Raw genomic sequence first — 27,733 nt, forward strand, 5'->3', positions numbered from 1 at the left:
CTTTCATAGAGATTTTTCATGTTTCTCAACAAAATATATTCCAGTTAAAAGCAAGGACTGCAAGGATGGGGAGAGCCAGCCTTGGATAACTAAGGAAATACAAACCCCATTTCCAGAAAAGTTGGGATATTTTCCAAAATGCAATAAAAACAAAAATCTGTGATATGTTAATTCACGTGAACCTTTATTAACTGACAAAAGTACAAAGAAAAGATTTTCAATAGTTTTACTGACCAACTTAATTGTATTTTGTAAATATACACAAATTTAGAATTTGATGGCTGCAACACACTCAACAAAAGTTGGGACAGAGTTAAAATAAGATTGAAAAGTGCACAGAATATTCATGTAACACCGGTTTGGAAGACTCCACATTAAGCAGGCTAATTGGTAGCAGGTGAGGTATCATGACTGGGTATAAAAGTAGCGTCCATCAAAGGCTCAGTCTTTGCAAGCAAGGATGGGTTGTGGCTCATCCCTTTGTGCTAAAATTCGTGAGAGAATTGTTAGTTCAAAAGGAACATTTCTCAACGCAAAATTGCAGAGAATTTAGGTCTTTCAACATCTACAGTACATAATATTGTGAAAAGATTCAGAGAATTCAGAGACATCTCAGTGCGTAAAGGGCAAGGTCGGAAACCACGGTTGAATGCACGTGATCTTTGAGCCCTCAGGCGGCACTGCCTAAGAAACCGTCATGCTACTGTGACAATTATAGCCACCTGGGCTCGGGAGTATTTTGGAAAACCATTGTCACTTAACACAGTCCGTCGCTGCATCCAGAAATGCAACTTGAAACTGTATTAAGCAAGGAGGAAGCCATACATCAACTCTATGCAGAAACGCCGGCGAGTTCTCTGGGTCTGAGCTCATCTCAGATGGACCGAAAGACTGTAGAACCGTGTGCTGTGGTCAGATGAGTCCACATTTCAGCTAGCTTTCGGAAAAAACGGGCGTCGAGTTCTCCGTGCCAAAGATGAAAGTGACCATCCTGATTGTTATCAGCGAAAGGTGCAAAAGCCAGCATCTGTGATGGTGTGGGGGTGCATCCGTGCCCACAGCATGCGTGAATTGTACGTATGTGAAGGTACCATTGACTCTGAGGCGTATATTAGGATTTTAGAGAGACATATGTTGCCATTTCTTCCCGGGACGTCCGTGCTTATTTCAGCAGGACAACACCAGACCACATTCTGCACGGGCTACAACGGCGTGGCTTTGTAGACACAGTGCGTGTGCTTGACTGGCCTGCTGCCAGTTCAGATCTATCTCCTATTGAAAATGTATGGTGCATCATGAAGAGGAGAATCAGACAACGGAGACCACGGACTGTTGAGCAGCTGAAGTCTTATATCAAGCAAGAATGGACAAAATTTCCAATTGCAAATCTACTACAATTAGTATCCTCAGTTCCAAAATGATTAAAAAGTGTTATTAAAAGGAAAGATGATGTAACACAATGGTAAACATGGCTCTGTCCCAACTTTTGTTGAGTGTGTTGCAGCCATCAAATTCTATATTTGTGTATATTTACAAAATACAATTAAGTTGGTCAGTAAAACTATTGAAAATCTTTTCTTTGTACTTTTGTCAGTTAAATAAAGGTTCACGTGAATTAACATATCACAGATTTTTGTTTTTATTGCATTTTGGAAAATATCCCAACTTTTCTGGAAATGGGGTTTGTAAAAGAAGGCATCAAACCAAAAGCTTGTGCATACAAAGTCACCAAGAGTAGTGGGAAACTGGAAGCTGGGAAATCTTTTAAAAGCAACTAAGTACCATTAAGCGAGCAATAAAGAAAGAGAAGTTAGATTATGAATACAAACTAGCACAAAATATAAAAACTTTTAATAGCCATTTTTATAATTATATAAAGCAGTAAAGGGTGGCTAAAGTGAATGCAAGTCCCTGGAGGTCGAGATGGGGGATTGATATTGGATATAATGAGGAAATGGCCGAGACTTTTAATGACTATGTTCTGTCGGTCTTCATGGTGGAGGACATAATCTAACAGAGATGTTATGGATGCGATGGGAGGTGAGGACCTCGATACAACAGCTATCACTAAAGAGGTAATTTTAAGCAAACTTGTGGGTTAAGTCCCCTCATCCTGCTGGAATGCATCCCAGGGTACTGAAAGAAATGGCAGAAGTTATAGTACAGGCTTTGGTAATGATTTACCAAAACTCTCTGGACTCTGGGCAGGTCCCAGCAGATTGGAAGATGGTGAGTGTCACGTCAGTGTTCAAAAAAGGATGTAGGCGAAAGGAAGGTAACAATAGGCCAGTTAGTTTAACATCTGTAGTTGGGAAAATGCATGAAGCTATCATTAAAGAGGAAATAGCGAGGCATCTGGAAAGAAATGGATCCAACAGGCAGACAGAGCATGGATTCAGCAACGGCAGGCCCTGTTTGACAAACTTACTGGAGTACTTTGAGGATATAATGAGCGCAGTGGATAGAGGGAAACAAATGAACATTATTTACTCGGATTTCCAGAAGGTGTTCAATAAGGTTCCACATAAAAGACTGATCCATTAGATAAGGATTCATAGAGTTGGGGGTGATATATTAGCATGCATAAAGGTTTGGTTAACTAATAGAAAGCAGAGTTGGGATACATGGGTGTTACTCTGGTTGGTAATCAGTGGTGAGCGGAGTGCCATAGGACTCAGTGCTGGGCCCGCAGCTGTTCATGATATACATTAACGATCTGGAAGAGGGAACCGCATATAGTGTATCTAAGTTTGCTGATTATACTAAATTGAGTGGAAAAGCAAATTGCGCAGAAGATACAGAGTCTGCAGAGAGATATAGATAGGTTAAGTGATTGGGCAAGAGTCTGGCAGATGAAGGGCAATGTTGGAAAATGTGAGGTCGTCCACTTTAGAAGGAAACATAATTAAATGGTAAAAAAAATTGCAGCATGCTGCTGTGCAGAGGGACTTGGGAGTGCTTGTGCATGAACCACAAAAGGTTGGTTTGCAGGTGTAGAAGGCTATCAAGAATGCAAATGGAATGTTGACATTCATTGCTAGAGGGATTGAATTTAAGAGCAGGGAGGTTATGCTGCAGCTGTACCGCACCTGGAGTACTGCATGCAGTTCTGGTCTCCTTACTTGAAGAAGGATATACTGGCTTTGGAGGTGGTGCAGAGGAGGTTCACCAGGTTAATTCCAGAGATGAGGGGTTTAGACTTTGAGAAGAGATTGCGTCGCATGGGACTACTCGCTGGAATTCAGAAGAATGAGAGGAGATCTTATAGAAACATAAAATTATGAAAGGGATAAATAAGATAGAGGCAGGAAAGTTGTTTCCATGGGTAGGTGAGACTAGAACTCAGGGACATTGCCTCAAGATTCGGGGGAGTAGATTTAGGATGGAGATGAGGAGGAACTGCTTTTCCCAGGCAGTGGTGTATTTGTGGAATTCTCTGCCCAATGAAGCAGTGGAGGCTACCTCAGTAAATATATTTAAGACAAGGTTGGATAGATTTTTGCATAGAAGGGGAATTAAGGGTTATGGGGAAAAGGCAGGTAGGTGGAGATGAGTCCATGGCCAGATCAGCCATGATTTTATTGAATTGCAGAGCAGGTTTGACGAGCCAGTTGCCCTACTCCTGCTCTTATTTCTTACATTCTTATGATGTACACAGAGAGGGAGAGAGAGAGAGAGACGGGGAAAGAGATGGACAGAGGGAGATACAGAAGACGGAGAAAGGTGGACAGAGCGGCAGGGAATGTTAGAGACAGAGAGGGAAAGATATGAACAGACAGAGTGGCAGGCAGAGAAAGAGATGGACAGACAGGGAAATAGAAGAACAGAGAGATGGGCAGACAAAGAGATGGACAGAGAGTGTGACAGAAAGGGAATGGGGCAGGCAGGGGAAGAGGTGGACAGAGAGGTAGGAAAAGAGATGGACACAGCACAAGGGACAGGCAGGAAATGGGATCGACAGGGAGAGAGATAGGCAGGCTGTTGAGTTCTATGCATTTGGGCTATGTAGGCATTTAGTTGGGATGTTCACTTTCCCTATTTTGGGCATGTGTACGAAGGTGTTGAGTTAGAAAATGGCAGTCTGGTGTGTGGGGAATGTAAAATTTTTAAAAACAATATAAAATCTTGTCTTAACACACGCACAAAATGCTGGTGGAACACAGCAGCCAGGCAGCATCTATAGGAAGAAGCACTGTCGACGTTTCGGGCCGAGATGCTTCGTCAGGACTAACTGAAAAGAAAGATAGTAAGAGATTTGAAATTTTCAGATCTGTTAATATCTTTCTTTTCAGTCAGTCCTGATGAAGGGTCTCGGCCCGAAACGTCGACAGTGCTTCTTCCTATAGATGCTGCCTGTCTGCTGCGTTCCACCAGCACTTTGTGTGGGTTGCTTCAATTTCCAGCATCTGCAGATTTCCTCATGTTTGCTCTGTAAAATCTTGTCTTTGTTGTTTGAACGTTAACATTGGTTACCAACTATAGAATCCTGCTGTCATTCAACAGGAGCAAACATGAACGCTGGAAGAAAGAGGTTGGAATATGGACTTGTGTTACTGAGCTCAAGAAGAAGAAGCAAGCCCTTGTACTGTCGCTTTCAGGAAAAGTGAGGGAGACCACATTAGGATTTTGGTGGAAGAATTGAACAATGATGACCATGTGACTGCGCTAATAAATGCATTTGACTCGGTTTTTCTGAAGGGTGAAAAGGATTGGACTTTGGTGGAAGACTCAAAGAAAGGTGATATAACTATGCTAATAGATACATTGGACTCAATTTTTCTGGAGGAAAAGAATCGGATTGATGAGGCATATTCAGACTTTAACAACATTTCCAGAGACTGTTCTACAAATATGGCTGATTATATAACTGGTTTTGAACAAAGGTACAGTTGCATGCATAAATACAAAATGGAACTTCCTGATGCAGTATTAGCTTTCAAAATGTTGGATACTGTGTGTCTAGACATAAGGGACAGACAGCTAGTGTTAACTACATGCACAGAACTTATATTTGCATCTATGAAATCAGCACCGAAGTGAATTTTTTGGTGAAAAGGCCACCAAGACAACAGTCAAAATTTTCAAGTCATGAAATTGTATATTTGACTGAGCAGAAATGAGAAGAGCAAGCATAGTTCCCAGAGCGACCAGGTGAAGGCATCATTACGTGGCACAAATCCACCAAACAAGTACGGCAGGAAATCAAAATGTGGTTTGTCAGAGTACTTATCAATGGGCAAAAACCTATCCATGCAGAACCGAACAAGTTAACTGACTGAAGAAGATAACTAATCCTAAGATGTAGAAGATGCCATATAACATTGTTTGCAAAGGAATCGTTTACTAATGCAGACATTTTGATGATAGAATCACTAGGATCTGCTGTTTGTGATAACAGCATGCATATGCACAATGTGGGGAAAATGGCTTGATAGTAATTTAAGTGAACTAAACCAGAATGAAATGCATAAACTGGTGAACACAGATGGACCCAGTTACCAAGCATTCAAATTTTGAGATAGAAAGATTGTACATTCTACCAAAAGAGTAGAAATTCCTGCAGAAATAAGGCAGACAAAATGTTACATCGAAACAGAAATGGTACCAATGAACAGTCCATTATTCTTTTCTAAAATATCGCTTAAGGAAGCAGCGGCAATACTAGATACAGAGAATAACCAAGCAACGATGTTTCAACATGTCTCTTGAGCTCAACAGCTCTGGACATTACTGAGAATGAAGTTTTAACTGTCTCAGAGAACATGACCCCAGCACAAAGTGTTGCTCAAGCTTAACAAGCAGTTTGGACATACTTCAACAGATAGTCTTCAGAAACTGTTCAGGAAACAAAGATGTAGACTATTTTTCCATTCTAAAGCAGATAGTTGAGAGCTGTAAGACATGCCAAAAGTTTGGAAATCCCAAACTTAAGCCTGTGGTTTGCTGCTTGTATCTGAATACAATGGTACAGTAGCTGTAGACCTACATGAACTTGAGCACGGAGTGGTATCTCCACATCATTGATGAATTCACTGTTTCAATGCTGGTAGCATTGTAATCACAAAGAAACTCAAAGATAGTAAAAAAAATCTTCATCTATTCCTGGATAAGTATGCATGGCCTTCTAAAGTAACACAATCAAATGCTTACTGAAACTGGTAAAGAAAAGCAATGGCTGTGACTAGAACATGGCCATGGACTGGGCTCTTATGGCGAAGAATTCTATCCACAATGTACATGTCTATAGCCCATACCAACTTGTGTTCAGCCAGAATCCAAATCTTCCCCCTGTTTTGGTTGACAGGCCTCCTGCTCTAGAGTTTACTGGAAGGAGCATGAAACACATTTCAGTGTTGCATGAAGTGTTCAGAGAGAATTCGAAGAGCACTGAGGCCACAGCTCTGTCTTACAGAAGAGAATTATGAGACAGGGACAAAGTGTATTCCAAACAGCAGACTGAACTGAATGGAAAGGTCCTGGAGTTGTCATTGGACAAGTTAGAGTTGTGATATTTGGGAGGCATGGAGGTATACATGTGCATCATCCAGATGAAGTAAAGCACAAACTGAAGAACAATCAGAACTCTTTGGGGAATGACACAAAAATGAAAAAAAATTTACCTGATAGTGTCACATAGTAGAGTGCAGATGAGGACCCAACAGAGTTGCTCAACAGTAGCACAGACAATGCTTAAGAGAGTGCAGTTGTGGATCAACAGACTTGCTTGAACAGGAATCATCACGAGTGCAAAGACTACATGAAAGTTTCAGTCTTAAAACAGAACAAACTGTGAGATTTGTAGACCAATACACTAGCAGCACATACAAAGCTTAAAGTATTAAGCAAGCAGGCAAAGCCACTGAGAGAAACAAAAGTTGGTACAACTTTAATTTCCTAGACCCAGCCACACATGCTGGCACTGCAGGGTGAGTTAACGTGTCACATGTAGATAGACTTCATTTTGAACCAAGTATAGGTCACCATCTGGGAAATGTCAAGTTGAAGATGTCCCAGTAACTAAGGAGGTGTCATTTGAATCTGCAAAACTGGATAAAATCAGTAGTTGGAGAAATAATGGAGCATTTGAGGAAGTCGGTGACATTGGCCAAAAGACACTGTCTACAAGATAGGTGTGCACCTGAAAGAAACCCAGACAGGGATTACACCAAAAGCATGCCTGGTGACTACAGGTTTTCAGGAACTGAACATACTCACCAACAGGTATATTGGGGTCTCTCCAACTACTTCTCACAGTGATGCGTCAAAAGCATTGGCAACCCCATTTCATGGACACAAAATCTGCAATCTTACAGAGAATGGAGCTGTCACATGACATTTACATTCATTCCCCTGCCTGAAGCCAGAAGTGAAGGAACACTGGACACTCAGTATGTGCATGGTCCAGCAGATCCATTACTCTACTAGTATAAAAAGGTCAAAGGAATAATACTGAAAACAGGTGGAAAGATGTCACAGGTGGATCCAGCTGTTTTGTACTGGCAAGATTGAGAATGTTATGTGATTGGAATACTTGCCTGTCATGTAGATGAGTTCATATGGGGAGCTCACAAAACTTTACCACAACAGTCGTCCTTCAGCTGAAGTAAGCCTTTCAGGTTTGACGTGAGGAACGTGACAGATTCTGCAACGTACAACTGCTCCAAGAAAGCTACATAAGGTATCTTCAGATAATCCACATGGAAACCTCACGTGTTAGACAGCTGGATCCAGTGAAGCTTAGGTCAAAGATAGGTCAGATTCTATGGGTGGCAAGTCAGAGCATGTTTGATGCCTGCAAGCTGACATCCAGCACAAAAAATGCCACAATACAAACTTTACATGAGGCAAACAGGATTGTGTGCCGAATTCAATCTGAAAAAGTAGTCTTTAAGTTTCAACAGTTTGGAAAAGATTGCTCACTGAAGCTCATCGTCTTCAGTGATGCCGCAATTGGAAATCTTTTGGACAGAGGTACTCAAGGGGGTCATTTAATTGTACTGATAGAAGAGGGAAGATTCTCACCTCTCTATTAGCAATCAAAAAGGATCTGAAAAGTTGTATGTAGTACACTGGCGGGAGAAACCCTTACCATGTCTGATGATGTTCACAATGCTGTTTATCTGGCCACACTCTTATTCTGCATTTGTCTATGGTGACCCAAAGAAAAGCACTTTGCAAGTGACATGGGTCACATACAACTGCTCTGGTTAATGCCATCAAATCCACAAAGTCAGTTACAAAGAGATTTCAGCTAGAGAAAGCAGCATCAAAGAACTTGTCCAAGCACAGAAAATGCGTCATGTGCTGTGGTCAACTACAAAGGAACAACTAGGTGATTGTCTAACAAAGAAGGGAGCCCCAGCTCTTGTGCTGTTAAAGGTACTTGGTGAAGGCATTTGGTACCTTAAGTATTGTATCAGCACTAAGGGTTAGAACTAATCCCCATGTCCTTAAGGACATACAAGCGATGGAATTAATTCCCGTGTCCTAAAAGACATTTAAGTTCATAATATATCTTTTTCTTGTAATATTCTAAAGGCATTAAGTGAGGGTATAAGGTATCTTAAGAAATTTATTAGGTTTAACAACTAGAGGTAAAGGTGGGGGGGGGTGGGCAAGGAAGTGCCAGCCAGGTGTACTAAATGCAAATGAGGCAAGTAAAGTTGTTAAAATGAAAGAAAATCGTGACTGTGTCATTTGAAGCTCAGGAATGTGAAATGGTCTTGGCCTGCTCAGGCAGAATTAATCATAGGACCCAAGCCACAAGGTTTCTCTTAGGAGATGGTCCCACAAAGTGTGACCTTTCACACAGGGATAATGTGCTAAGATGGTTGTTGTATGGGCTGCTCCTGTATACTTTTCACTTCCTTGCACTCTCCTGCCATCCAGACACTCCATAGCAGTCTGTTTTTGCCATCCAACAGTGAAGGAGGTCTGTTTATGCAGGAGTCCTTACACTGGGGTCTGTAGTGCAAGGTGTTGCACAGAGTAGTGCCTTGCTACAGATCTTTGAATCCATTTACTGGCTATCTGTCCCTATCAGTGGCCAGGAGGAGTCAGTGTACCATGTGAATATGAAATGTGAGAGGTTGCAGTCTTTATTTGAATATCAGTTTAAGATGGCACTGGTGAGACACAGTGATGCTTTACTGGTTGCAAATAAATCTACTAACTATTGGTCACACACGAGGAAATCTGCAGATGCTGGAAATTCAAGCAACACACACAAAATGTTGGAACACAGCAGGCCAGGCAGCATCTATAGGGAGAAGCGTTGTCGACATTTTGGGCCGAGACGTGAACGGCGCTTCTCCCTATAGATGCTGCCTGGCCTGCTGCATTCCACCAGCATTTTGTGTGTGTTGCTTCTATTAGTCACACCTTTTACAGAGAGTGATCATGAATTCCAAGGTTGTGTATAATATACATATTTTGATAATAAATGTACTTTGAACTTTGAAGGGTCTGCTCCTCAAGTTTTGGTCACACTTCAACTGCATACTCCTAATCTACAGTCACCTTATAATGGAGAGGAGAGGGCCGCTTGGGGATCTCCTGGTCAGTTTGCTCCTGGTCCTGGCCATGCTGAAAATTCATGGGTCCAGATGGCAGGCAGTTGATCACTCAGCTCAGTCAACTATCTGCCCCTCTTCTGGTGTTATGTCCATACCTGGGTGTCCTTGGAGGAGGAGCACATGGTCTCTATAAGCATAATGGGGGATTTCTGAGAATGGTGGCCCTTTAAGGATTCAAATGTGTTGAAGACAGGAAGAATCTTATTTTAATATGAAGCTGTGATTTATTGTGTAGTGTTTTCTTGGTGAATAAATTTTTATAACAAAAAGAATGAGCTGCAGACCCTTGAGACTGAGACAGAGACATGGACACTTGTATAGTGTAGTTAGTAGGCTTGGAGAAGGAGAAACAAACAAGCTCTGACAAAGAAATGCAGAGAAGAGATGTTCGAACAGGAAAAGAGACAAGCACTTGCATAGTGAGAGAGGGAGATACACAGAAAAAAACACAGGTCTTTAGATGGAGAGGGAGATACAGTCATTTGGATAGGGGGGAGAGTGAGACACACAAACGTTTATAGAAAGATGCAGAAGTTTGGAGAGGGACCAAGACAGATGAACACCCTTGGACAGAGAAAGAGAAATGCAGAGGCTTGGGCACACAAGAGACAAAGTCACTTGGGCAGAAAAAGGGTCAGATATAGTTAGAAAGGGGGAGAGAGAGATGTAGACCTTAGAAATTGGGAGACGTGAGTATTTGCAGAAGTGTGCTGTATTTGTATTTCCAAAGGCTATTTGATACATCATAACTTAAAGGGTTACCTTAGAACTGAGAACTTGTAACATTGTGGGTAATACAGGCAACTCAAATTGAATCCAAGGATGACTTTGTTAATAGGAAGTAGACAGTAATGGTGAAAGGTTTTTAATGGTTGGTAGTTTGTCTATGCTGGAATGTAGGAGGTATCATTAGGATGTTCAAGGATGACGTGAAACACACACAATGCTGGAGGAAATCAGGTTGGGCAGTATCTATGGAAATTAATAAATAATAGATGTTTTGAGCTGAGACCCTTTACGACTAAAAAGGAAGGAGTACGATGCTAGAATAAAAACATGAGGGGAGGGCAAGGAGGACTAGCTAGAAGATGATAGGTGAAGTCAGATGGGTGGGAAAGGTAAAAGGCTAGAGAAGAAGGAATCGAAAAAGAGAGGAGAAAGAGAAGAAGGAGGGGCATCAGTGGGAAGTGTTGGGCAAGTGAGGAGAAAATGGAAGGGGGAGGGAATTTTTTTTACCAGAAGGAGAAATTGAGGTTCATACCATCAGGTTGAAGGCTACCCAGACACAATATGAAGTGTTGCTCCTCCACCCTGAGAGTGGTCTCATCATAGCAAATTGAAGACCTTGGACCAACATGTTGGAACAGGAATGGGGACCTTTATAATTCCTAAGGGACTTAGGAATTCTTGTGCAAGATTCCCTAACGGTTAATTGCAGGTTGAGACAATGGTAAGGAAGGCAAATGCAATGTTGGTGTTCATTTTGAGAGGACTGGAATGTAAGAGCAAGGATGTAATGCTGAGGCTTTATAAGGCATTGGTCAGATTGCATTTAGGAGTATTGTGAGCAGTTTACAGCCCCAGTTCTAAGAAAGGATGTCCTGGCATTAGAGAGGATCCAGACAAGGCTTTCAAAAACTATCCTGGGAATGAAAGGATTAACATGAGGAGCATCTGATGGTTATGGGCCAGTATTTACTAGAGTTTAGAAGAATGGAGGGGGGTCTCATTGAAACCTATTGAATATTGAAAGTCCTAGATAGAGTGGACGTAGAAAAGATTGTTTCAATAGTGGGAGAAGGATGTCCCTTTAGAACAAAGATGGTGAATCTGAGGAATCCATTGCCTCAGATGGCTGTGGAGGCCACATGATATGGTATATCTAAAGTGGAGGTTGATTGTTTCATGATTAGTAAAGGCTTTAAAGGTTATGAGGAGAAGGGGCTAAGAGGGATAATAAATAAGCTATGATGGAATGGTGAAGCAGATTTGATGGGCTGAATGGCCTATGGTCTTACAGAGTTCCAAATCGTTTAGTTCATTTTGTAAAATGAGTGGGGAAAATGGGATTATTTGCAAATATATGAAGGTTGAAGCAGATACCAGAGCTTCAATTTTCCCAATGTTTGCGGAAGGAATTTGCTGCTAGCTGTCTAATAGCAGAACTGAATGAGGGTTAGTGTAATATTGTTAGTGTAGAGATGGAGGAGGTAACAAAGAGCAGCATATATGTTTGAGGAAGAGGGAGTGAAGAAAATAACAGTGGTTGGGTATTGTTGGTGGACAGTGAAACCATTGCTGTGGCTAACAGTCAAATGGATTGCATAAAAGCATTCAAGGTGACATCCACTGTGTCAGACAACGGAGAAAGAGTTACATGTATTAATATGGAATATTTAGAGAAAGACCATGAAAGGCACAAAACTGTAAGACAGCATAAAGTGGATTAAGAGCAAGACCTGGATACAAAACAGAATTGTGAATTTGTTACAGTCTGAATATGAAGGGCTTAGTAAAAACAAACTAGAATGTTAAACACAAATGACCAGCTGTTTTTCTACCAATCAAAATGCATGCAAGCACTTGATTCGTAATACAGCTGGTTAAAATATCACAAATGGCTGGAATGGTGGTGAGAGGGGTTGTTAAATAATGTTGTGAGAAATGTAAACACAGTGTTGGAGATGGTGTCTGGCAGTGAGAAAGGAAGACAGACCCACAGATGTTGGAATTGCCATTCAAAGATAACCTAAAGAAGAGGATGTGAGGCACAATATCAAGAGGCATACACAACTGTGAAACACACACAAAAAGGACAGTTATGGTTTTATTAATTAAATGCCTGATACTTGCTAAAAACCTATATAAATTATGCTGAATCTGATGAATAGTCATGACTGAAAAAAACCTGTCATTTACTTAATATGTCCTGCCAACATAATGACATGTGAGTTGGGAGCAGAAGTAAGCTACTCAGAGCCTTGAGCCTTCTCTGTCAATTAATTCCACAGTAACCACGGGTCAATGTTACTGACCACTCATTGTCACCTTTCACCCCTTGCTTATCAAGTATCTTTCTAGCTCATCCTTGAAAATATTCAGACTCTGCTTCCACCACACTTTGAGAGCAAAAACATTATCACCTCTTGTCTGGTTTAAGTGAGTGATACCTTATTTTAAATCCTTAGTTCTAGATTCTCCCACAAGAGGAAACATCCTCTTCATATCCATTCAGTTGAGCTCTCATGATTTTAATGTTTCCGTCAAGTTGCCTCTCACTTTATAGACTCCATAGATACAAGCCTAGCCTGAACAAGTTTTCCTCAAAGTAACCCACCAGGTGGTTCTCGGAACTGCTTCCAATGCAGTGATATTCTTGCTCAAATGAGACAATACTCTACACAGTACTCCAGACGTGGTGTCACCAATGCAATGTATAACTGAAGCTGAACCTCCATATCTTTCTGTTCACTGCCCTTATCATCAGTAAATCATAACATTCTGTTTATTCTCCTAATTATGTGAAGTATTCTAGCCTTTTATGAACAATGCACTAGAACATTCAGATCTCTCCATATCTTTGCAATTTCTCACTATATGACAGTATGTTTTTATTTATTTCTCCTGTCCAAATGGAAATTTAACATTTTCCCAAATGCTTCTCAATTTGCCAGAATATTATCCATTCACTAAACCATTAACCCTCTAGAATTTAAAGTCTTCTTCATAAACTACTTTTCTACCTATCATCCTGTCATTTAGCAACCATACATTTGGTGTCTTTATCCAGATCATTTATACAAATTGTACAAATTTGAGACCTTAGTGCTGATCCTGTGGCTGGCCTGTTACATGTTGCCAACAAAGAAACTACCATTTTATATCCATAGTTTCTTGTTAGCCGGTTCTATCTGCACTCATGTTACTCATAATACCATAAATTTTTATTTTTTGCAATAATCTTGGATGCAGCATATTACAAAATGCATTCTGCAAATCTGTATGGGACATCCACTACCTTCCTAACTATCTGCCACAAGTTAGTTGTTCAAAGTACTCCATTGGTCAAACATAAATCTATATTGACTTTGCCTATTTATTTTCTTAAGTGCTCTGCTATAAAGTCTTCAATAATAGCTTCTAACATTTTTGCTATGACATATATTAAGCAATACACACAAAATGCTGGTGGAATGCAGCAGGCCAGGCAGCATCTATAGGAAGAACATTTCAGGCCGAAACCCTTCGTCAGGACTAACTGAAAGAAAAGATAGTAAGAGATTTGAAAGTAGGAGGGGGAGGGGAATCCAAAATAATAGAAGAAGACATGAGGGGGTGGGGTGAAACTAAGAGCTGGAAAGGTGATTGGCAAAAGGGATACAGAGCAGGAGAAGGGAAAGGATCATGGGATGGGAGGCCTAGGGAGAAAGAAAGGGGGAGGGAGCACCAGAGGGAGATGGAGAGCAGGCAAGGAGTGATTGTGAGAGGGGCAGAGAGAAAAAAAAGGGGGGAAATAAATAACTCAGGGATGGGGTAAGAAGGGGAGGAGGGGCATTAACGGAAGTTAGAGAAATCAATGTTCATGCCATCAGGTTGGAGGCTACCCAGATGGAATATAAGGTGGTGTTCCTCCAACCTGAGTGTGGCTTCAGCTTGACAGTAGAGGAGGCCATGGATAGACATATCAGAATGGGAATGGGATGTGGAATTAAAATGTGTGGCCACTGGGAGATCCTGCTTTCTGTGGTGGAAAGAACGTAGTTGTTCAGCAAAATGGTCTCCCAGTCTGCGTTGAGTCTCACCAATATATAAAAGGCTGCACCGGGAGCACCAGATTCAGTATACCACACCAGCCGACTCACAGTTGAAGTGTCACCTCAGCTGGAAGAACTGTCTGGGGCCCTGAATGGTGGTGAGGGAGGAAGTGTAAGGGCAGGTGTAGCACTTGTTCCACTTACAAGGATAAATGCCAGGAGGGAGATCAGTGGGAAGGGATGGGGGGACGAATGAACAAGGGAGTCGCGTAGGGTGCGGTCCCTGTGGAAAGCAGAAAGTGGGGGAGGGAAAGATGTTCTTGGTAGTGGGATCCCGTTGGAGGTGGCAGAAGTTACGGAGAATTATACGTTGGACCTGGAGGCTGGTGGGGTGGTAGGTGAGGACAAGGGGAACCCTATCCCATGGGGTGAGGGCAGATGTGCATGAAATAGGAGAGATGTGTTTGAGAGCAGAGTTGATGGTGGAGGAAGGGAAGACCCTTTGTTTTTTAAAAAAGGAAGACATCTCCTTTGTATATTAAGCTAACTGGTCTGTGATTTCCTGCTTAATTTCCTTATTCAATAAGGACATGTTTGCTCCTTTCAATTTAATGTACCTTTTTCCAAACCAGGAAATTTTGGAAAATAAAACCCTGCGCTGAAGTCTTCTTAGGACCTGGAGACTCATCAGCCAACAATTCCACCAGTTTGCTCAGTACCAACTCCCAAATGATTATAATTTTCCTGAGTTCTTGCCTCCCTTCCCATTTTACAGCTGTCATTTATATTTTACATGGAGTGACTAATGCAAAATACCTGTTACTTCATACTTTATCTTCTTGTTTTCCATGCTTTATTCCCCAGAATTACTGTTGATAGAATTGGTGCTCACTTCTTCAATGCTTTGTTAGAATATATATAGAAAATTTGACTATCCATTTTTCACATTTCTATCTTCCTTTATCAAGTCAAAGACCACAGAAATAGGCCCTTCAGCCCAACTGGTCCATGACAACCAAGATGACCATCACTAGGCCCATTTGCCCAAATTTGATCCATATCACTCTAAACCTTTCCTATCCATGTACTTGACCGTGTCTTTTAAAATATATTAATGTAGCTTCTGCAACTACTTTATCTGGTAGCTCATTCCATATACATATCACACTCTGTGTAAAGAAAAGTTTCTATTAAATCTTTCCTCTTCACCTCAAAGCAATGCCCTCTAGTTCTTGATTACCCAGCCCTAGGAGAATGACTGAGTGCATTCACCCTATTTATGTCAATATCTAATACTTCTTTTTCTTTCATTGTTAAATCTTTTCAATATTCTTTGTTATGCTTTATATTCTATCCAATCTTTTTATCTACCACTGATCTTTGTTCATTAATATTAATTTTCTTGAAGTTTGATTTTCCATGGAAGGTGAGCTTGCCCATTGCAGGAGGTACAAGAGCCTGATGACCACACTCAACATTTTAAGGACAGCTTCTTCCCTCCCATTATTAGATGTTGAACATTCCATGAACTCTTGTCATTTATCTTTAGCAGTATTTATTTAGTTTTGTAACTTTAGTAATTTTTATGTCTTACACTAAACTGCTGCCACAAAACAACAAATTTTATGACACAAGTGCACCTGATTACCTAATTGTAGGATTGCAAGGTTGTCAGTTGGGATCAGGAGATAATCCTTGATAGAATATCACAGATGTACGTGACAGACTTGCTCTCCAAAGTGGGCTTTAGAGGGGTAATCTGCATTCAGCATGATCATCATTAGTGCATATTTTCTCCCTTTCTCTGGAGATTTGTACAACATATTGTATACTTGGAATCTCTGAATGAAATGGAAGACAGCCCAAGGGACTGCTGCAGCTTATGCTAAGCTATGGGTCACATCTGTACCATCTACAGCAACACCAAAAGCACTTTACACATAATTACCTGCTTCTTTCCTGTAATCGAGAGGGAACACCTCTCCCATTGGCTGAGTTTCTGTACCATCTTGTCTGATGCCAGCACATCTTTGCATACCCCAGCTCCTATGACCATCATTCCTGGCACGGTCAGATAATCAACATGGATAGGGAAAAGGCAAATGTTTGATAGGATCAGATGCCAAAGGACATGGAGCAAAGCTAAAAGCTGAAAGAACTCAGGAGGTCAGAATCTGTAGAGGGAAGTAGATTGTCGATGTTTCAGGTTGAGATCTTTCCTCTGGACTGAAAGAGGTGAGGTGGAAGAGTGGGGCAAGAGCTAAGAAGCAATAGATGGATACAGGTGAAGAGCAATGACTGGCAGATGGAATCAGGAGAAGGAGGGAAGGGTAGAAATCACGGCAAAGATCAGGTGATGGATGATATGCAACAAAGGGCTGTAGATGATGGAATCTATTAGGAAAGGAACGTGGGATATGAACTGAATAAAGGTAAGGAGAACATATGGGAACAGTGAAGGGAGTGGACCAATGGGAGGAATGTGTGAGAATTGGGCAGATGGAGTATGTATGGAAAGGGAAGTTTGGACATCTGTGGAAGGATCTGAATAGATCAGAAGGAGTGAAAAGGATGTGAAGTTGGAGAATTGAATGTTCATGCTCTCAAATTCCAGGCAACCTAGCAGATTATAGGGTGCTGTTTTCCTGCTTAGCATTTAGCCTCACCCTGGCAGGGTGTGAACCAGGTCCATATTGGAATAGGGAAAGGGATTAAAATGGCATGAAACGGGAAGCTCTAAATGGCCATGGCAGATAGAGCTCAGATGCTTGACAAAGTGGTTGCCTAGCCTGCTTAGTCACATGACCTCTTTTGCTTCGATTGACTCCCTCACAAGGCCAGCTCAAATTGGTTGCAACTGCTCACCAGGAACTCACTGGCGGGGAGTGGAGTGAGGTGAACAGAGATCGAGGTGTGCTGAGGAGTGTTTCTCTGACTGAGCCCCCTGTAACCGCAGTTGGGGAAGAGAAGGATCCTCTCAGTCTCTCAGGGATTGCTGAGCTCTGGGACATGGAGTACGAAGGTCACAGGGTACGAGTGATCATGTCGGCACAGTGATGAACAGCCATCCCACCAGCACAGCTGGGCCTCAAGGCAGCTTCGGTAGAGGTGACATGTTCAACAGCTGCCTGGCAGTCTCCGCCTTGTCAGTCAGATCATATTCCCTGTCCTGTCCCAGTGTGCGCGAGAGAGAGGGTGTCTCCTTTGAGTCTGAGTAGAAGATGGTAGTATTGTTCACATATTGAGAGGTGCATTTGTTTGCCAAGAATGTATAGAAATTGACACGATTATCTATGTTTGGTTGAGAAGATTTATAAGACTGTGCTCTATGGGCACACCAAGACAAACAATTCTGCTGCTGAAGGATCATCAGTTCAATGAAAGACACACTTTGTCCTACAGAACTTCCAGTGCAAGGAATCACCACAGGCAAATGCTGCAGATGGAAGTCCAAGGTGCAGGAAATTGCACTGAAAGATGTACGGTAGTTACCACAAAGGCTCTGTGGAGAGAGGTCAGGTTTTAGTTCCTCCCATCACTGGACATTGAGGGACTGGGCCCAGAGTAACAACTTGTCAAATGTTTAAAGGAACACTTGGAACTGAGAACTTATGCACTACGTGTAGTAAGAGAAGGTACTGATATTCTTTTGTACAGTGAATGATAAAGCACACTGTTTGCAAAAATGTGTGTATCCTATGATCCTTGAGATGTAGCATCAGTTGTTGAATCAAAAGTTCCGAGCCTCCCCCACGCCCACCCTCATAACATTTCCCAGGAACACTGTCTACCATGGGGAGTTGAGACAATCAAATGATGTTATCAGGTCCATCATATCTCTTCTCAACAAAAGCCTGCTTTATTGAAATTGATGAGCTGTGGGGGTGAGCTGGGAAAATGATTCAAGGTTGTTTATACAAGTGTAAAGCAGAACAAAATAATTTTTACTCCGGATCCAATACAACACCAAAAAAAAAGATAAACAGGAGAAATCCTGCAGATGCTGGACATCCAAAGCAACACACACAAAATGCTGAATGAACTCAGCAGGTCAGGCAGCATCTTCTTCAGAATTGAAAAGGAAAAGTGATAGATGTTAGAATAAAACAGTAGGGGTGGAGGGAAGAAGGATAGCTGGAAGATGATAGGTGAAGCCAGGTGGGTGGGACAGGTGAAGGGCTGTAGAGGAAAGAAATATGACAGGAGAGCAGAGTGGACCAGAGGAGAAACAGAAGGAGGAGGGAATCCAAGGTGTGAGAGAGGTAAAAGGCCAGAGTGGGGAATAAAGGAAATGAGGGGGATGGGGGTGTTTTTTTTTTACAGGAAGGAGAAATTGATATTCATGCCATCACTTTGGAGGCTGCCCGTATGGAATACAAGATGCAAGGTATTGCTCCTCCACCCTGAATGTGACCTCATTGTGGCACAAGAGGAGACCATGGACCAACATGTTGGAACAGGAATGAGAATCAGAACTAAAATATTTTGCCACCAGGAATTTCTGTGTTTGACAGATGGAGCAGAGGTGCTCCCAATTTAAGACGGGTCTCACCGATGTAGAGGCCACGTCAGGAGCACTACACAATAGACGACCTTGGGAGGTGAGGGAGGAGGTGAATGGGCAGGTGTGGCACTTAGGCCTCTTGCAGGGATAAGTACCAGGAGGGAGACTAGTGAGGAGAGGCGAAAGGATAAGAGAATCACGAAGGGAGTGATCCCTATGGAAAGCGGAGTTGGAAGTATTGTGAGGAGCATTCGGCCCATGATTACAGGCGAGAAAGGCTCATTTATTTTAACTGCAACAAGCACAAAAACAGACCGGGCGGGGGGGGGGGGGGTGATTATTACATTCAGGGTGGCACACAAGCACATGTAAGCGAAGCTAAAATAAATGAACTTGAACATAATTCTACTGAACGCACACCACAAACGCATTTTTAAAGCAAGAACAATAAGTAACACTGGGCACTAGGAATGCCACACTGCCCCCATCTGAGGAGTTACCGTCCCTGGCAACCCCAGAGTCCACAACAAAGTGCAAAAGTCCTGGCGGTGGTCACCGCTGTTACCTGGGATACTGTGGGTTTCTATAGGCCCCCCCCCCCCACCAGGGGAGGCACTTTTTGGTGAGGCAAGAGGCAAGGCACCCTGTGTGTTGCCTCACTGGGTCGATGGAGGCCAAAGGCCGATACAACACCAACAGGTCCCGGTACAGCACAACTGCCTTCTGCTGCTCAGGCAGCCACACCTGGTATGCGACGGAGATGTGGTCGAGCACCTCTCTCAGCCTCTTCCAATGGCTTCCCAGCTTGCAGGGTTGCGCCTTCTTACAGGTGGGGCAGTAGACACACAGTAAAATCCTGTCCCCAGCTGTGGACATCCTAACCCCATTTTTGGCGGCTGCGAGCTGTGCTTTGGTTCTGCAGAGCTGCATCGTGAACATTCCGCAGACCTGAGCTGCTGCAGGTACAGTACTCCGACACAGCCTCCCCAGGAAACCTCTGGCTCGGAAGGATGGCCAAACACCAGATCCATCGGCGTGTGCCGCTCCTGCCCAAACGTGAACACAGCTGGCATACGCATGATGCTCTCCTGAACTGCTGTCCAATGTGCCCACAGAACTGGGAGTAGGTGGCGATCTCGATCGCACTGTTGCTGGCTGTGGCGTGACTCTGCTTTGGAGCAGTTCTGGGTCACATAGCCTGCCTCAACACACCGGTAGCAGGATGACCCTGTGACACACAGCGGGGCCAGCGCGGAGCTGGTTGATCCTCTCTCATGCTCGTCCTCGTCAGTTTCTTCCTCTGCCTCAGTGACACAGGATGGTGATGTCAGGCAAACGTGCTGCCAAAGGCATTCTAGCTTCGGTACCTTTACAAAGCGTGGAGGCCAAGCTCTTCCTGGGGTGTAGGAGGGAGCGAGGGAGTGGGTGATAGCCATGCTGAGCACAGTAGCGGAGATCTGCTTCGAAAGCCCCCGAGCTTTCCTCCATATGGTGCCATCTGCTGCCCAGTTCTTCCCTCATTGCTTCCTCCAACAGCCTCTGCTCGAAACTCCACTCCAGCACCGCTACAAAGCCTTGTAGTTGTGCTGCTTGGCCAAGGTTAGGTCGACGAGGGCCCACAAGGCATTCCCCCTCCAGCGCCAGGGCAAGGTGCACCGCCACCTCAGTGGGGTTCCATGCAGCAAGTCTGACGTCAGATAAGGCTACAGGCAGCCAGTACCATTATATCTATGGAGCTTAAGGGTGGACCTCATGGTGTTAATTGTTGGGGCCTGTTGGTCCTCCGGATCCGCGCCCCATCTTCGGAAGCCTGGCATAGGGGTGCAGGAGAGGCATACCACTCGGTCCCTCAGCTTATCCTCCGTGTCTGAAGGTGTCTCATCCGACATCATAGCTCTTCAGTTTCGCTGTCAATTTCTGATCCCACTCCTGACACCAAGGTGGCAAGCATTTGGTCCGTGATGACAGATGTGAAAAGCTCATTTATCTCAACAGCTGCTCTCATTGCAACAAGCACAATAACAGACAGGGGAGATGATTATTACACACCTCAGTTACTTCCAGGGTGGCAGACAAACGTACAAACAGCAACTGTATAACCCGAGCTAAAATAAATGTAAATAATAAATAAAATATTTATTTATTATTTTTTTTTATTTGCAGTTTGTTGTCTTCTGCATTCTGGTTGAACACTGTATTTGAGTTAATTCATTAATTCTATTATGGTATTATTCTACAGATTTACTGAATATGCCCATAAGAAAACAAATCTCAGCGTCGTATATTCACTTTGAAGTGACTTAGCGGGGAAAGTGATCTATACCTGGTGAGAATGGCCATGGAATACACATACAGCGCTGAATGTAGATGCTAAGTGCAGTGAGCGCATGGAATTTCAGAAACAAAATGACAGCTGCCAATTGAAATACAGAGCACAATGCAAGAAGTCTGAGGAATTAAATGTGCCAGCCGAAGGGAATGAGTGACTTGTTGTGGATGAAAATGGGATTTGAGATGAAGTTGGAAATCATGTTGATGCTTTGCAAATAGATATTGGACAAACTCAATAAGCCATCAAATCACGATCAACTATTGGTGACCCAATCATTTGGCTCTTTCCAAGAGAAGGGATTGTTACTAGCCGCATCTCAAAGCTGGAACAAGTTAGAGGCACATGTGATCGCATCTAGCCTTTGTATTCAGTCTTCTACTCCTTTCATTTTGCCAAGCATCAACTTCACTTCACTTCCACTTTCTCAGACATGATTTACAAACAGTAAAGTGCCTATCTGTCAAATAGTTGATACAACTAATTGCTTTTTGCATGCATTATTTGAAGAAGACAAAGGGAACTGAATAAGTGCAATAACTATCATCAATCATTGAACCATCATGCAGCAAAACAAACTAAATATGTAATAAATTAAGTGCTCTTCAAGAAGAGGGTTTATACTAGCATTGGAGAGAAAGAATCACCAATCATACAAGTTAAATCATAAAACATATATTTACCCTCTTTAAATCCATACACTGGTTCTCAGAGAGAGAATGCAAATCTCACACATTGCACCCTCTTTGAGAATATCATGCAAATAGACCTCAGTGAGAAAATTCACTGAGCATATTGACTGATGATCAGAAAGGAAAGTCACTGACGTTCGGAGAGAGGAATCACAAGGAGAAAAGTGGCAAAATGCACCACTGACCCTCGAAAGAATCCAAAAAATGCACACGCCCTGATCCTCAATGAATCAGCAACATATATTGACTACACCATTAACACAGTAAAGCATCACAAGGCTTTTCACACAAGCTTTGTCAAAATGAGCCCATAAGTAGGTTTAAGAACAGAGAACCACAGGTTTGGTCAATGAGGGTCATCCATTACCAGGAAAGAGAGAAAATTTCCAAGCTGAGGATCTTGGGGTTGAAATCTTAACCCTTCACCCCAGAGGGATATACTGTAGTTCAGAGATAGTGAAAAAATTGCATAGTGCAATTTTAAACTGAAATTAGAGAGCTGCTTCACTGGAGAGCTTGTGTAGAGCAGAAAACCCAGTCGAGGTGGGTGAAAGGGGCACAATGTGAACTTGGGAGGGGAAACACAGCTTTAGATTGACTATAAGTGACAGGAATAAATAAATAAACACATACACACAGAACGATGCATGCTACCAGGCAGAGGTGAATCACTAAAAATGAATAAAGTATACATCAGAGGAAGGTATCACAGAAGTTAATTGTTGACCTTTATAGACGGGTGTCATTAAACACAGAATCAACAGTATATACATGTATAGTACACCTTAATATAGTGAATTATCCCACAACAGTCCATAGGAGAATTATTAAATAGAGTTTAGAAAGATGAGGAGTGTTAGGCTCTGTCATCACCACAAAGGATGTAATTTATGGCTTTGGTGAGAGCTGTTTTTATTATGTGATTTGGACAGAAGCTGATGATAGAGATTTAAACATGGGAAATGTGGGTCAGCTGAGCTCTAATTTGTGAAGCTAGGCATTCAATCATCTTAAAATCAAATGGCAAGTTAAAGAGTGAGAAGTAGTTTGCAAGGACAGAGTTTTTTTTGAGGAGAGGTATTTGATAGAAGATTTAAAATAAATAGCAAATATACAAGGAAAGAGATTATATCAGCTAACCTGGAACCAGGAAGGAAAATGAAGATGTCTTTAATTAAATGGCTTTTAGGTCAAGAGAACAGGCAGTAGGGCCAGTGGATAATTGGTGAATTGATTTATTATTGTCACATGTGCTGAGGTACAGTGAAAACTTGTCTTGGATAACATCCATCTAGATCAATTAATTACAACAGTGCATTGAGCTAGAACAAGATAAAACAATATGTGTCACAGAGAAAGTGCTGGGCAGGCAGACAATAAAGTGCAAGACCACAGTGAGGTGATTGTGAGACCAAGATATGATGTGGTTAGATGAGTCTTGGGCTGAAATTGATGAGAAAATAAAGATGTGAGATTGAGCCTAAGGCTGGAGTGAACATAAGAAAGTTGAATCAGTGGGGAATAGAGCTCAGGAAGAGAAATCACTAAAACAAACTCTGATCTTAGATAGAAACATTGGTAAGCACAATCATACGCAAAGATCTACTGAGCCATGGAGAGAAATAGATCAGCAACAAATGCATTTATATAGTGACTTTAAGGTAATGAACATCTCAAGATGCTTCACATTGCAACCATCAAAAAATTTAACATCAGGCTAAATGAAGAAACGTCTAGCCTCCAAAGTGATGGCATGAATACCAATTTCTCAAACTTCCAGTAATTGCCCCACTCACCCCACACCTCAATCTCCGTCACCATTCCCCATTCCTGTTTCCCTCTCTCACCTTATCTCATTACCTGCCCATCAGGTCCCTCTGGTGTTCCTCCTCCTCCCATTTCTTCCATAATCTTCTGTCCTCTCCTATCAGATTCCACCTCCTCCAGACCTTTATCACTTTCACAAATCAACTTCCCAGCACTTTACTTCAATCCCTCCCCCTCTCCTGGCTTCACCCATCACCAAGCACCTTGTACTTTTCCTCCCCTCCCCCACCTTCTTACTCTTACTTCTCCCTTTCCTTTCCAGTCCTGATGAAGGGTCTTAGCTTGTGTGTGTTATTCTGAAACAGAAACCTGGTTAAGTAGAGGAGTTTTAAATGACACATCAAAGAAGAAAGCAGAACAGCAATTAAGTTCACGGAAGGAATTTCAGAGCTTAAAGCCTTGGTAGCCCAAGGCTTACCTAGCAGTTACAGAAACATAGAAAACCTAAAGCACAATACAGGCCCTTTGGCCCACAAAGCTGTGCCAAACATGTCCTTATCTTAGAAATTACCTAGGGTTACCCATAGCCCACTATTTTTCTAATCTCCATGAACCTGTCCAGGAATCTCTTAAAAGACCCTATCATATCCGCCTCCACCACCGTCACCAGCAGCCCATTCCACATACTCACCACTCTCTGCATAAAAAACTTACCCCTGACATCTCCTCTGTACCTACTTCCAAGCACCTTAAATCTGTGCCCTCTCATGATAGCCATTTCAGCCCTGGGGAAAAGCCTCTGACTATCCACACGATCAATACCTCTCATCATCTTATACACCTCTATCAGGTCACCTCTCATCCTTCGTCGCTCCAAGGAGAAAAGGCCAAGTTCACTCAACCTATTCTCATAAGGCATGCTCTCCAATCCAGGCAATGTCCTTGTAAATCTCCTCTGCACCCTTTCTATGGTTTCCACATCCTTCCTGTAGTGAGGCGACCAGAACTGAGCACAGTACTCCAAGTGAAGTGGAGGGATGGGTTAGTAAGCTTGCTGATGACACAAAGGTTGGGGGTGTTATGGATAGTGTGGAGGGCTGTCAGAGGTTACAACAGGACATAGATATGATGCAAAACTGAGCTGAGAAGTGGCAGATGAAGTTCAACCTAGTTAAGTGTGAGGTGGTTCATTTTGGTAGGTCAAATATGATGGCAGAATATAGTATTAACGGTAAGACTCTTGGCAGTGTGGAGGATCAGAGGGATCTTGGGGTCCGAGTCCATAGGACATTCAAAGCTGCTGTGCAGGTTGACTCTGTGGTTAAGAAAGCATGCAGCGGTGCATTGGCCTTCATCAATCGAGGAATTGAATTTAGGAGCCGAGAGGTAATGTTGCAGCTATATAGAACCCTGGTCAGACCCCCCTCATCCAGGTCATTTATAAAATTCACAAAGAATAGGGGTCCCAGAACAGATACCTGAGGCACACCACTGGTCACCAACCTCCATGCAGATATATATATGACCTGTCTACAACCACTCTTTGCCTTCTGTGGGCAAGCCAGTTCTGGATCCACAAAGCAATGTCCCCTTGGATCCCATGCCTCCTTACTTTCTCAATAATCCTTGCATGGGGTAACTTGTCAAATGTCTTGCTGAAATCCATGTACACGACATCTACTGCTCTACCTTCATCAATCTGTTTAGTCACATCCTCAAAAAATTCAATCAGGCTCATAAGGTATGACCTGCCTTTGACAAAGCCATGCTGATTATTCTTAGTCATATTGAGCCTCTCCAAATGTTCATAAATCCTGCCTCTCAGGATCTTCTCCATCAATTTACCAACAACTGAAGTAAGACTTGCTGGTCTATAATTTCCTGGGCTATCTCTACTCCCTTTCTTGAATAAGGGAACACCATTCGCAACCCTTCAATCCTCCAGAACCTGACCTGTCCCCATTTATGATACAAAGATCATTGCCAGAGGCTCAGCAATCTCCTCCCTTGCCTCTCACAGTAGCCTGGGGTACATCTCGTCTGGTCCTGGTGACTTAACTAACTTGATGCTTTCCAAAAGCTCTAGCACTTTGTCTTTCTTAATATCTACATGCTCAAGCTTTTCAGTCCACTGTAAGTCATCCCTACAATTGCCAAGATCCTTTTCTGTAGTGAATACTGAAGCAAAGTACTCAATAAGTACCTCTGCTATCTCCTCCGGTTCCATACACACTTTTCCGCTGTCACACTTGATTGGTCCTCTTCTCTCACGTCTTATCCTCTTGTTCTTCACATACTTGTAGAATGCCTTGGGGTTTTCTTTAATCTTGTAGGCCAAGGCCTTCTCATGGCCTCTTGTGGCTCACCTAATTTCTGTCTTAAGCTCCTTCCTGCTAGCCTTATAATCTTCTAGATCTCTATCATTACCAGTTTTTGTACCTTTTATAAGCTCTTCTTTTCTTCTTAACTAGATTTACAACAGCCTTTGTACACCATGGTTCCTGTACCTTTCTCTGTCTCAATGGAATGTACCTATGCAGAATTCCATGCAAATAACCCCTGAACATTTGCAACATTTCTTCCATACATTCCCCTGAGAGCATCCGTTCCCAGTTTATGCTTCCAAGTTCCTGCCTGATAGCCTCGTATTTCCCCTTACTCCACTTAAACACTTTCCTAATGTGTCTGTTCCTATCCCTCTCCAATGCTACAGTAAAGGAAATAGAATGGTGTGATTACATTCATTAATGAATATCAGCCAAAACTCAGGAGCACTAGTAGATCAGATCATTGCAGAGTTGGATGAGGCATTTCAGAAAATGGTATGGCCTTAGCTATATTTAAGTTTAAAAACTAGGATACAAATTTTAAATCAAATCATTATTTAAATGGAAGTTCAACAAGTTCAAGAGTAAATTGTAATCAGATTGGATTAATAAATAGGCAGCAGAGTTTTGAATGATCTCAAGTTTATCAAAGGTATGAAGCAAATGGAAAGGTAAACGAGAAGTATTTTAGAACAGTCAAGACTAGAAGTAACCAGAGGTTTCAGCAGCAGAAGAGCTGTTGCAGGAGCAGATTTGGTCATTTTTATGTAAGTGAAATGAGGAAATGATAGGAATGGTATGAATATATATTTTGAAGCTCTTATTGGGGTCAAATATGACACCAAAGGAACAAACATTACATGATATATGCAATGACCCAAAAAGAGAGAGTACACTTACTCAAACACTATCTACAGAGAGAAGTAGCAATACGGAGAGAAATGAATCACCCAACACTATAAATTGATGCCAAAGTAGGAATTCACTTGTTTACAGTCCACTTAAAGCAAAGCACCCCAAAGGCTTATCAATTGAAAACTTAATAGGATAGGCACTAAAAGTTTGTGGTAGGTTTTCAAGGAAAGTCTTTTTTACTGAGTTAAGTATTGTATGTAATTAGTTTTGCTACAATAAGTGTATGGGACATTGGAAAAAAGTTGAATTTCCCCATGGGGATGAATAAAGTATCTATCTATCTATCTATCTATCTAAACAAGAGGTTACCAAATTGGTAATAGCATTGAAAACATTGTGACCAATAGTGCACCAATTAAAATCTGTGTTTAATGAAATGTCCTTGGTTTGAGGAGCTCAGACATGAAGAGGTTACTGATAACTGAAAGAATAAGGTGCAAGAATTTGAAAACCAGGGAGAAAATGTTACAAAATGTAGCAGTCTCTGGGATTTAGACACTCTGACTCTGCGCATTATGGATAACTGGAATGACCCCTTTAAAGATTCAGGCTCTCCCTGCTAATTGGCAGCATGTTTTGGCTGAATTAACAGAATTATTAATTAACAGGAATTAACAGGAGGCCACTTGGCCTCTCATGTCTGTTCTGCCTTTACAGCTGATAGCTCAGTGACACTTTCCCACTAACTCCATGCTGTTTGATTCTATTTTTATTGAAATATTTAAAAATCTATTGATAGAACAGACAACATTTTTGATGAGCTAAGATTTACAAATGGCAGGAAAAAGATCAGGAATATGTTGGAATAATCAAATATAGATATAACAAAGCCAATGGACAGGGGTTTGAGAGATGAGGGGAAATGTAGAA

General features: G+C 42.2%; 1 protein-coding gene across 4 annotated transcripts in view; it reads right to left on the reverse strand.

Moving 5' to 3' along the window:
* dgkh (diacylglycerol kinase, eta) overlaps window positions 1–27,733 on the reverse strand; it is a 522,439-nt gene that overhangs the window by 480,064 nt on the left and 14,642 nt on the right. The gene's annotated exons all lie outside the window — the stretch shown is intronic.

The sequence above is a fragment of the Hemitrygon akajei genome, chromosome 5 (genome assembly GCF_048418815.1).
Source record: "Hemitrygon akajei chromosome 5, sHemAka1.3, whole genome shotgun sequence".
In the NCBI taxonomy this organism is placed as follows: domain Eukaryota; kingdom Metazoa; phylum Chordata; class Chondrichthyes; order Myliobatiformes; family Dasyatidae; genus Hemitrygon; species Hemitrygon akajei.